Raw genomic sequence first — 11510 nt, 5'->3', positions numbered from 1 at the left:
TAAACCACCTTGAACTTTTACAAAACTTATTTTACATTGTTAGTAAGTTAAAAAATTAGGTATTACTTTAAAAACACATTTTAAAACGGAATATAGCTTTTGTTACAGGGTTAAAAAAAAAAGCCGAAGGCTCTGGCTGTTTAGATAAGGGCGGAGGGAGGGGGGGAGTGGTTGTCTTAGTCGGTTTTTTAAAAAAGGCGGGAAGGTTTTTGGCTACACACTTTAGCTTTTAAACTTTAATGGTTAAAAAGCTTAGTTTTAATAGTAAGTAAGTTAGTATGCTTTTTAATACCTGATCTGGCTAGTTTTTGCTTTAAAAGAAGACCTTCTTATGTTTTGTTCTTTTTATTTTTAATTTACTGACTTACAGAGGCTGTTTTTGCTGACAGCCGCTCTGCTGCAAAAGCCTGCTGTTTTTACTTTAAAATGTGCTAACTTAAAAATAAACCACGTTAAACTTTTACAAAACTTATTTTACATTGTTAGTAAGTTAAAAAATTAGGTATTACTTTAAAAACACATTTTAAAACGGTAATTAGCTTTTGTTACAGGGTTAAAAAAAAAGCCGAAGGCTCTGGCTGTTTAGATAAGGGCGGGAGGAGGGGGGGGAGGGGGGAGGGGGAAGGGGGGGGTGGTTGTCTTAGTCGGTTTTTTAAAAAAGGCGGGAAGGTTTTTGGCTACACACTTTAGCTTTTAAACTTTAATGGTTAAAAAGCTTAGTTTTAATAGTAAGTAAGTTAGTATGCTTTTTAATACCTGATCTGGCTAGTTTTTGCTTTAAAAGAAGACCTTCTTATGTTTTGTTCTTTTTATTTTTAATTTACTGACTTACAGAGGCTGTTTTTGCTGACAGCCGCTCTGCTGCAAAAGCCTGCTGTTTTTACTTTAAAATGTGCTAACTTAAAAATAAACCACGTTAAACTTTTACAAAACTTATTTTACATTGTTAGTAAGTTAAAAAATTAGGTATTACTTTAAAAACACATTTTAAAACGGTAATTAGCTTTTGTTACAGGGTTAAAAAAAAAGCCGAAGGCTCTGGCTGTTTAGATAAGGGCGGGAGGAGGGGGGGAGGGGGGAGGGGGAAGGGGGGGGTGGTTGTCTTAGTCGGTTTTTTAAAAAAGGCGGGAAGGTTTTTGGCTACACACTTTAGCTTTTAAACTTTAATGGTTAAAAAGCTTAGTTTTAATAGTAAGTAAGTTAGTATGCTTTTTAATACCTGATCTGGCTAGTTTTTGCTTTAAAAGAAGACCTTCTTATGTTTTGTTCTTTTTATTTTTAATTTACTGACTTACAGAGGCTGCTTTTGCTGACAGCCGCTCTGCTGCAAAAGCCTGCTGTTTTTACTTTAAAATGGTTTGCATTAGCCTAAAATTAAAAAAAACAAACCTTTTTTTGTTACAACACGTTAGTTTTATAGCCCTAAACTGTTTTTGCACACTTACCTGTTATTAAAACACCTGTGCCTAAACAAAGGCTATGGGTCTGCAGGTTTCCTTTTCACTTTTATTTGTTAAATAGTAAAAAAAGCAATCTTTTCTCTAATCCACTAACTCACAAATACTGCTTAGCTAACAGGCGCTTTGCTTCTTTGTCTTTTTAATTTACTGGTTTACAAAATAAGGGATATATAAACCGCCTGTTACTAAAAAACCTAGGGTGCTTCTGTATAATTTTTTATTACAACACATACAAAAAATTGTTTTTTCGAGTCCTTATCCTTTTGCAAAACTTAATGTAATTGTAACTTCTGTTTGTTAAAAAGCACGAAAAAGAAGCAGCCTTCTTATCTCTGATTCACTAACTCACAGAGGCTGCTTTGCTAACAGGCGCATTGCTTCTTTGTCTTCCTAATTTAATGGTTTACAAAATAAAAAATATATATACCGCCTGTTACTAAAAAACCTAGGGTGCTTCTGCATACTTTTTATTACAACACATACAAAGGGGGTGTTTTTTTTATTCCTTTGCAAAACTTAAGGTAATTTTAACATGTGTTAAAAATGGTGTATTAGTAAAAGCTTATGGTTTTAACTTTTATAAAAACTCTTTGTAAAAGGGCTACATGGTGGGAAAATGCTAGGGGTCTGTTTCTTTAGATAAGAAAAAAAACAGTTAAAAGGGCGGGGGGAGAGAGAAGGGGAGGGGGAAAGGAGGGGGCTGGCTCTTGCTTAAACTCTTGAAACACTAGGATTGGTTGGTTCAGGAAAATGAATTCTATGACGCTGTTGTAAAACCACCTCTGATTGGGCCGATCCAAAAGCGGTGATAACAAGCTGGAGAGTGTCAGAAGCAGGAAATCTCCCTCATTCTACAGAAAGACGGGCAAAGGTAACAATTCTCTCTCTTTCTCTTTAATCCTACCCTGTGCTCTCTATCGTTGCTCTTTCCAAAGCGGACTCTCTCCTCGCTTTTCTTGTCTTGTAACCCGCCCTGATTCTGAATGCTTTTTTACCCTGTGCTTACTAAACAGACTCTGCCTGCTTCTCTCTCTGTCTCATTCTGATTCCGCCGCGTGCTCTCTATCTTTGCTCTTTTTAATTAATCTACACTGATATTGAATGCTTTTTTACCCCGGGCTTACCAAACAGGCTTTCCCTTGGTCAATTTTCCTTTTAAAACTCGTTTTTTCTTAACCTGCATTGGCATTCACTAGTTTTAATGTGTTTTATTTACTAGGGTTAAACCAGAAAAGCTGCCTCGTTTTACAAAAAGACTGCAAAGGTAAACATTTTTTAATTTTACCCTGAGCTTTATTGTATTTTTCTTAGCCACTTTTTTATAGAGTTTTTACCCTGTGCTTACAAAACAGGCTTTCTCTTTGTCAATTTTCCTTTTAAACCTCGTTTTTTCTTAACCTACATTGGTTTTGACTAGTTTTAATACGTTTGTTTCACTTTTATTACACTGCCTTAGTACATTTTCTTTTAAACCTAGTTTTTAATGTTTTTAAAAGCCTTTTTCTTAGGACCCCTTTATAGTTTTTGGCCATGTGCTTACTTAACAGGTTTTGCTTCAGTCAATTCCCCTTTTAAACCTAGCTGTATTGTTTTTAATATTACTTAATAATATTAAAAAGCTTTTTATAACCTATGTTGGCAGTCAAAAGTTTCAATCCCTTTTTTACCCAGGGCACCCCAAACAGGCTTTGCCTTGGTTAATTTTTTTAAACCTACTTTTTAAGTATTTCCTTATAGTTTTTGCTTATGTCCTTACAAAACAGGTTTTGCTTCACTTAATTATCCTTTTAAACTTAGTTTATAATGTTTTTTTCTTAACCTACATTGGTATTGAATACATTCAATGCTTTTTTATTCGGTGCTTAACAAACAGGTTTTGCCGTAGTAAATACCCTTTATAAACCTAGTCTTCAATATTATTTAACTTTTCTCTTAATCCACCCTGATATTAAATACACTTCCCCTAGTCAAACACACACACACATTTTTTCAAAATGGCCGACAGCGCCAACCAAAACGGGGGGTGGGAAGGCGGGACAAAAGCCCTAAAAGGGGCGTGGAAACCTGTCAAAATTGCATGGTGATGAATACTATCGAGCTTATTACTACTGGGGTATTTTATATCAATCTTTGAGACACGCAGAGAGAACCTGTCACAAAAGACATTTGATAACATGAGAGAAAACCACCAAGAACGGAGGGGATTTGATGTTGCTATTAAATAACTAGTGGAAAAGGGGGACTGTTGGATTGGATTTTATATGACTGTCCAATACATGAACAGAATGTGATGGTCCCCGGCAACCATTCACGTGAGCAGCTCAGAGCCCTTTGAGGAGCTGATTTAAGGGGGGGGCGGGAGCTGGAAGGCTCTCTGGACAATGGAAGGGGGCAGCAGGGGGATTGGGAAATGGGGTCTGGGCAGTCTCCATGGCGGATGTACTCCTCCCTTCCCTGCCCTGGCAGAGAACGGGCACCTCATCCCATCCCATCCCAACTCCAGTGGGAGCCATGTTCTGGGGAATGACCCAGGGCAACAATTTCCCACCTAAACAAGGGCAAATCGCTGCAGGTAAAATGGGTGGGAAAATCCACCCCCCATCGGAGAGATTTTAAATTGACATTTGAGAAGTATGGAGAGAAAAGGGAAAATCAGAGGCAATTAGAGAGCTGATCATTGAGGGGAGGGGAGGAGAATCTCCCTGGATTTTATAGCCACGTGTGATAATGAGAGAGAAAAGGGGAAATCTTGAGAGAATGTGTGTGTGGGAGGAAGTGGCAAAAACAGGGACAGGATCCAGTTAACTCATCTCCCCCGCACCCCGGGAAAGTCCTGGCTGCCCAGAGACAGTTCTTACCCCGCACCCCAGTGACCTCCCCCTCCCTGCAACTCCGGCTTCTCCTCCCCGCCCCAACACCTCCGCCCTCACACCAAAGGGGGGGGCTCTGCCAGCGCTTCCCCCTGAGCTCAACTCCTGCTCCTCCCCCCAGCCCGGATTGTGCCATTTAGCCCCCTCGGAACCCTGCCTCCAGCTGCCTGACCCCCCACAGCCCATCAATTTCCTGCTCAGCGCCTGCCCCCCTCCACGCTCCCTGTTACTCCCTTGCCCCGCTCCAGCCACGCCCCCAGCGCCCGGCGGAACGTTACGGCTGGTCCGGGCAGGGGGAAGGGCAGCGGCTTCAGCGGCTGTTACTGGGCATGCGCAGTGCCCAGGAGTAGCACATTGCTATGGGGAGTGATTTAATACACCGCCCCCCACCCGCCGGGCCCCAGGCTCCGCCCCCTCGCCGGGCCTCGGGCTCTGCACCAGGCTCCGCCCCCCCTGGGCCGGGCCCGGGGTCCGCCCCTCCCCCCCACACGATGGCCGGGCTCCGGCCCCCCAATCCCAGCGAGGCGGGCGGATCCTCCTGCAGCTCCACTGGGGCCGAGGCGGCTCCAAGGTTTCTCCCAGGCTCCCTGGGGCAGAGTCACTTTCCCGCCCCCCCAGCGCCTCTCACTCCTCGGGGGCTCTGGGTCACAATGTCCCACTGCCCTTCCCCTACCTGCAGCTCCGGCTTCTCCCCTCCCGCCCCCGCCAGCCACACCAAGGGGAACCCCCGGACCCCAGTCTCTGTCCCCACCTGGATCCCAGTGGGGCCGGGGGCAGATCCCGGCTGCAGCTGAGAACAGCGGCTCCGCTCCGGCTCGGGCAGCTCCAGCTCTGCTGGAAGCACGTGGAGAACCAGGGAGCAGCTCCTCAGCCCGGGCTCCGTCACAATGTGCCAGAGCCACACCCCTGAGCTGAGCCAGAGCCCCGCCCCCAGGAGCTGCCGCGCCTCCGGGTTGTGCCATAGCCCCGCCCCCAGGAGCTGCCCCGCCCCTGATCTGAGCCAGAGCCCCACCCCAGGAGCTGCCCCGCCCCCGAGCTGAGCCAGAGCCCCGCCCCCTGGAATTTCCCAATGTTTGGTCTTTGAGCTTTGTTCTCGTGAAGCCTTCTTCCCAGGACCCCCTGCTCCCTTCCTGTGTCTGCAAACACTCCTCCTCCCCCGGGGCCGGCTGCAGTGCTCGCTGAGGCTGACTCCAGTGGCTGAAGTTGCCTCCATCTCTGCTTCACCTGGAGGGGGAGAGACAAAGAGAGGAGATGGTCCCAGGGTGTGAAACCAGAATCAGGGGGCAAGGAAAGAAGGACTGTTTGGAAACGTGGGTTTTTTTGTGGGGGGGGGGTGAGCCAGAGGGATTCAGAAGAAATTGGGCAGCAGAGGCCCAGGGAAATTGAGGGGAACTCCCTGGGTGTCTCAGTGTTGGCCAGGGTTTGTACAGCACCTTGCATAATATGGGGTCTGATCTCAGTCATGGGCTGTGCAGCACCTGGGAGCCCTGATGTCTGTTTCCTGATCACAGGCTCTGGGAATGCAGAGAGGGAAACCTTAGCACCTGAAGGTTAATGCAGCCCTGTGTGCAACCCCTGCTAGGGTGATCCGACAGCAAATGTGAAAAATTGGGACGGGGGTGGGGTTAATAGGCACCTATATAAGAAAAAGACCCAAAAATCGGGACATCTAGTCATGCTAGTCCCTGCTGTTCTCATAAGGGGTCGGCTTAGAGAGAGTTTGGCTACACTTGCAGCTGTACAGCGCTGGGAGTTAAAGCTGTCTTCCTACAGCTGTTTAGGGAAAGCGCTGCAGTGTGGACACACTGACAGCTACCAGCACTCTGTCATGGCCACATTTGCAGCGCTGTTGGAAGTGGTGCATTATGGGCAGCTATCCCAGCATTCAAGTGGCTGCAATGTGCTTTTCAAAAGAGCAGGGTGGGGTGGAGTGTGACACGGAGTGTGGGGGAGACAGAGCAAGTAGGTTTTTGGAGCTGACACTGTGTCAGCTCCCTGCCTGGCAAGTTCAAGCCTTCTCCCCCACCCCTCTCTCATTCACTAAATGCAAATAGCCGCCTTTGTTTTTTTCGTCACAGACCAGATAAGCCGCTGATCCAAAACAGACTCCCCCCCCGTGCCCACCCGGCTGCTTCTCTCCTCAAGCAAACACCAGCTGTGGGTGTTCCAAAGGGATCCCCCTGCCTCTGCTCATTCACTGCAAACAGTAACTGTGTTTGGTTTTTAGATAAGCAGCTCCGGGAGCCTTGAGCTCACAGCAAAACAAACAGAGGCATCACAGCAAAACAAAGAGCGTTATCTCTACTTAAAAGCATTATGGGAAGGTTCTGGAGGTCAGTGACAGCGTAGTAAGATTAATCACTGTTTACACTGGCACCCCAGCTCTGCATCACCAGCTCTGTTCTCTTTATTCCTCTCGTTGAGGTGGAGCACATGCAGCACTGTAGCCAGGGAGATACAGCGCTGTATGTGCCTTTCCAGTGTGGACGGGGAGTAAGTTACAGCGCTGTAAAGCCACCACCTGCACTGTAACTCTCCAGTGTAGCCAAGGCCTGAGTTGTAGTAATAATAGCAGCCAAGAATCCGGTGGCACCTTATAGACTAACAGATGTATTGGAGCATGAGCTGTCGTGGGTGAATACCCACTTCGTCAGATGCAACAATAGTCCCATAAGGGCTAGTGGTCAGGATTCCTGGTTTTCACCCAGGTGACCTGGGTTCAACTTCTGGTGTGGGAAGAGTACAGAGCTTTTGCCCAGAGTGGAGGCAGGAAATGAAAGGAACAGGAAGGGATCCTGCCAGCAGTGGAGTTAGACAGTGTAGGGAGGGGACCCCAGAAGTGCGGGTGGGGCAGTGGTTTGGGGGGAGATGAAGGAAGGATCCCAGCAGTGCGGGAAGTTGACAACCTGGAGAGCAGAGGCCTGGCATGGGGACCTGGAAGAGTGAATGTGTCCCTCTAAACCCATCAACTGCAGACTAGGCAGGCTTGGAAGAATTGCGTATTTGTTGGTAAATGTCAATTTCTGTGTAAACACAACCCAATGGCAAAATATTTCCATCCATAATCATCAAAATTGACAGATGGGCAAAGTAAGAAACATGCTGCTTGAGAACTTATCATGTTGTAGGAGCAGCAGTGATCTGTATGCTCTGTATAACCTGTATGCTCAAAAGGTCTGTTAAACTCCCCCAGCTTGTGTCCTTTCCGTCTTTGAATGCCTATGAAGTGGCTTTCCCACTCTCCTTTGTACCTCCAGTGAATGCCCTTCACCCGGCCCATCTGGCCAGTGGTTCGCTGTGTTACATTCTATTGCACCTCAGGGAGACTGATCTTCATCGCACCATCCATCGCTGCGCTGTGGGACACTTACCTTAAAGGATCCTGACATCTCCACTGCCTGGCCTGTCCTGGGAGCGTGAGTATGAGTGTGACACCCTCCCCCATCCCTTCTTTTGAGCTTAGCTATCAAGCTAATAAATGTGCTGCTTTCTGCCAAACTCTGGGGGGGAGGGGCATTATTAGTCCTCTCTAAACTTACTAACTGACCCAATTTTGGGTAACACAAGCAACATTGTTTGATCTGTTATTGTACCAAAGGGGGAGATGGTTGTCTATAAAGGAGGGTGAAGACTAAATGCCTCTAATGAGAATGGGATTTGAACCCATGCAGGCAGAGCATAATGGGCTGGGAGTCCATCACCTTAACCACTCGGTCACCTCAGATGAGCTGTCAAAAAAACGGACAGGAGGAGAAATCTAAGGCCGGCAGAGATAGGTACACTAATGAGTTTTTAAATACTAAGCGTAAGCAGGGTCTGAATGAGCTCCCCTCTCTCACCTAGTGAGGAGCTGGGGAAAGACTTCAGGAACAGACCGTGTTTGCATAGTCACACCTACTCTGCCTAGCTATACAGCATGATGGGGCCGCTTCCCCAAAATGACTAGTTTGGGATGGTCTTGGGTTACAAATCACTTTAGGATTGAGTGGAATGAAATGTTATTCTCCTTCCTGTATGAGTGAAGGGCAGCAGAACATACCTAGTCCATCCTGATGGAGGGGTAGGTGAGTGAGGAATAGATTTTATTGGACTGCAGAGAAGTGATTGAGGACGTCACCCTAAACCAGTGGTCCCCAAACATTTCACATTGTGCCCTCTTAGCCATGGCTGTGGCCCCTCGGAAGCCACGGTCAAGAACTGGGGCTGGGAGGAGTGGGGCTGTTGCTTGCTGGGGAGAGGGGTGCGGACAGGGGTAAAGGTGTTGACACCGGGCTGGGAGCCAGAGTCTCAGGCTGAGGGTGGGGTTGGGGAAGAGCTGTGGCAGAGTGGTGTTCCCTCCCTGCCCTATATGTGGGCTGGCTCAGGTCCTGAGGTGCCCCCATGAATGTTCCTCTGTGTCCCCCTAGGAGTCGCACCCCACATTATGGGGACCACTGAACCCTACTCGCTAAGCCGGGGCTAGTGATGCCAAACCCCCGGGAAAGGAAGAACAAGTGTGGGGGCCCCAGCACCAGAACCATGCCCCTACCTTCTGTCTGTGGCTCTACCCCCTTCCACCCATGGCCCCATCCACTGTCACTTCTGTTCCACCCCTTCCCCCACCAGCCCCACCCTATCACTCCTTTACCCCTGCCCCGCTGTGGCCCTGAGACCAGAGAAGCTCTGTGCCCCTGCTGCAGCCCCCGGGCTGTAGCAGGGAGTGGGAGCTCCTCCAGCCCTGGAACTGACATAGGGGAGACTTTTCCAGGGGGACCTAACTTGGCCAGGGCCCCTGATCATGGGCCCCACTGTCCCCTTGGCAGTGCAAGGTTTGGGGAGGCTGAGCCCCCTTGTCATAAACAGATAGCTAAGGGTTAATGTTCTTTTACCTATAAAGGGGTAACACCAGTAACCTAAAACACCTGACCAGAGGACCAATCAGGAAACAAGACTTTTTCAAATCTGGGTGGAGGGAAGTTTGTGTGTGAGTTCTTTGTTCTTTGTCTTGTGTCTGTGGCGTCTCGCTTATGAGAGTGATTTTTCTATCTCCTGCCTTTCTAATCTTCTGTTTCCAAGTTGTAAGTACAAAGATAATAAGACAATAAGTTTATATTGTTTTTTTTTTTGTATTTACATGTGTGTAGTTGCTGGAATGTTTAAATTGTATTCTTTTTGGATAAGGCTGTTTATTCATTTTTTTCTTTTAAGCAAATAACCCTGTATTTGTCACCTTAATACAGAGAGACCATTTTTATGTCCTTTTCTTTCTTTTTATATAAAGCTTTCTTTTTAAGACCTGTTGGACTTTTTCTTTAGTGGGGACTCCAGGGAATTGAGTCTGCAGCTCACCAGGGAATTGGTGGGAGGAAGAAGTCAGGGGGAAAATCTCGTTGTGTTAGATTTACTAGCCTGACTTTGCATACCCTCTGGGTGAGGGGGAAGAGAGATTAGCTATCTTGGTACTTCTATTTCCAGGACTGGAAACAGGGAGGGGGGAGTCCCTCTGTTTAGATTCACGGAGCTTGCTTCTGTATATCTCTCCAGGAACCCAGGGAGGGAACACCTGGAGGGGAGGAGGGGGAAGGGAAATGGTTTATTCCCCTTTGTTGTGAGACTCAAGGCATCTGAGTCTGGGGGTCCCCCGGGGAAGGTTTTGGGGAGACCACAGTGAGCCAGGCACTGTATAAATCCCTGGCTGGTGGCAGCTTTACCAGGTCCAAGCTGGTAACTAAGCTTGGAGGTTTTCATGCTAACGCCCATATTTTGGACGCTAAGGTCCAAATCTGGGAAAAAATGTTATGACACCCCTCCCTCCTGAGCCTCCATTACCAGCCGCCCAGGCTACCACTGCTCAGTGTGTGGCCAGTCTCTGTGTTTTCTGCTGCTCTTTCTGGGGAGCCTGGCCGGCCTTAGGGGTGGTGCCCCCCGATAGCCGCCCAGGGCTCCAGGGGTCAAAGGGCACCGTGTGGCAGTGCAAAGGTGCTCACTGCTCTCCCCTGCCCCAATGCTCCTCCATGGGTCCATAGAGGTTTGAGGGGAGTAAGGAGCAACCCTATGTGCTCCATGCGTCCTGGTCACTTTTCCCACTTGGGCTGTGCTGTGAAGGGAGCATCAGAAGCTGCTGCTCTCTGCCCTCCCGCTGTGCAGCCCGGCTGAGGAAAGTGACCTGGATGCAGGGAGCTCGGATGATCTCACTTCTTGCCCCCACATCCCACAGCCCCTAGGGGTGCCCAGATGAGCAGTGTTCCAGGGAGGAGTGGGGGGCAGCAATGCCAGCTGCTCCATACACACAGGTCAGTCTCCCCACATGGGTGCAGGAGGGGGTGCAGGGGTTTCTGTGATGCCTATTCTATCAATATCGTCACTCAATACCAGGCACTCAAATTCACCAGTCTTAGTACTTAGACATTTAGCGTTTGTATTTAAGCACTTCTAAAATGTGTCCCATTTTACCTGTCTGCTATTACATGATGTAATTGAGGGAGACTCTTTCATTTCACTGTTTCTCATCAGAACCTACCTGTACATTATCATCTTCCATCCTCTCCACCTTACTAGGCTATAGAGAATCCCTGTGAATAGTTCCTCTCCTACCGGATGTCTCTGTCTGAACCCTGTGCTCCTCTGCGCCTGTCGGTTTTCCCCAGCTCTGAGGCTGTGTCTACACTGCGCACCTTACCACGGTGCAGCTGTGCCACTCTAACCATGCCATTGTAAGGTGCACTGTGTGGCCGTCCTTATCGCTGGAAGAGAGCTTCCCCGGCAACAAAGCCAAACTACCTACAATGAGGGACAGGAGCTTCATCACCGGGAGCACAGCTCCACCTATGAAGTGCTGTTCACACTGCCGCCTTTCATGGCTCAAATTTTGGCATTCGGGGAGTGTTTTTTCTCATCACAGAGAGACAAAATTTTTAGCAACAAAAGCCGAAATTAAAAAAAAACTCCTCTGCAACCTATTTAACTTTACCTTTATACAACCTTTATACTGCCTCGAGTTCTGGTGTCCTCATGTGAAAAAGATGTTGTGAAATTGGAGCTAGGGCAGCAAAGAGCCACCAGATGTTCTGAGGGCTGGAGAAAAATGCCTTCCAGTGAGCTATTGAAAGAGCTCAACCTGTTTAGCTTCTCAAAAGAAGATTGAAAGGTGATTTCATTGAAGTGTTGAAGTGCCTTAATGGAGAGAAAAGATTCGGTATTT

The 11510-nt window shown here is 47.7% G+C and overlaps 1 long non-coding RNA gene and 1 pseudogene across 4 annotated transcripts; one reads left to right on the top strand and one right to left on the bottom strand.

The window, feature by feature from the left end:
* LOC127056901 (zinc finger protein 3-like) overlaps positions 1 to 11510 on the bottom strand; it is an 89919-nt pseudogene that overhangs the window by 27132 nt on the left and 51277 nt on the right.
* On the top strand, positions 250 to 2822 carry LOC127056428 (uncharacterized). Of its 4 annotated transcripts, none has more exons than XR_007775806.1 (3): positions 250 to 264; positions 2207 to 2331; positions 2680 to 2822. It is a non-coding gene; the product is annotated as an uncharacterized LOC127056428 (long non-coding RNA). The 4 variants fall into 4 exon arrangements; XR_007775809.1 differs by lacking the exon at positions 250 to 264 and adding an exon at positions 714 to 728; XR_007775808.1 differs by lacking the exon at positions 250 to 264 and adding an exon at positions 1177 to 1191.

The sequence above is a fragment of the Gopherus flavomarginatus genome, chromosome 8 (genome assembly GCF_025201925.1).
Source record: "Gopherus flavomarginatus isolate rGopFla2 chromosome 8, rGopFla2.mat.asm, whole genome shotgun sequence".
Lineage (NCBI taxonomy): Eukaryota > Metazoa > Chordata > Testudines > Testudinidae > Gopherus > Gopherus flavomarginatus.
Note: the sequence above shows the minus strand (reverse complement) of the source record. Positions and strands in the feature narration are given on the sequence as shown.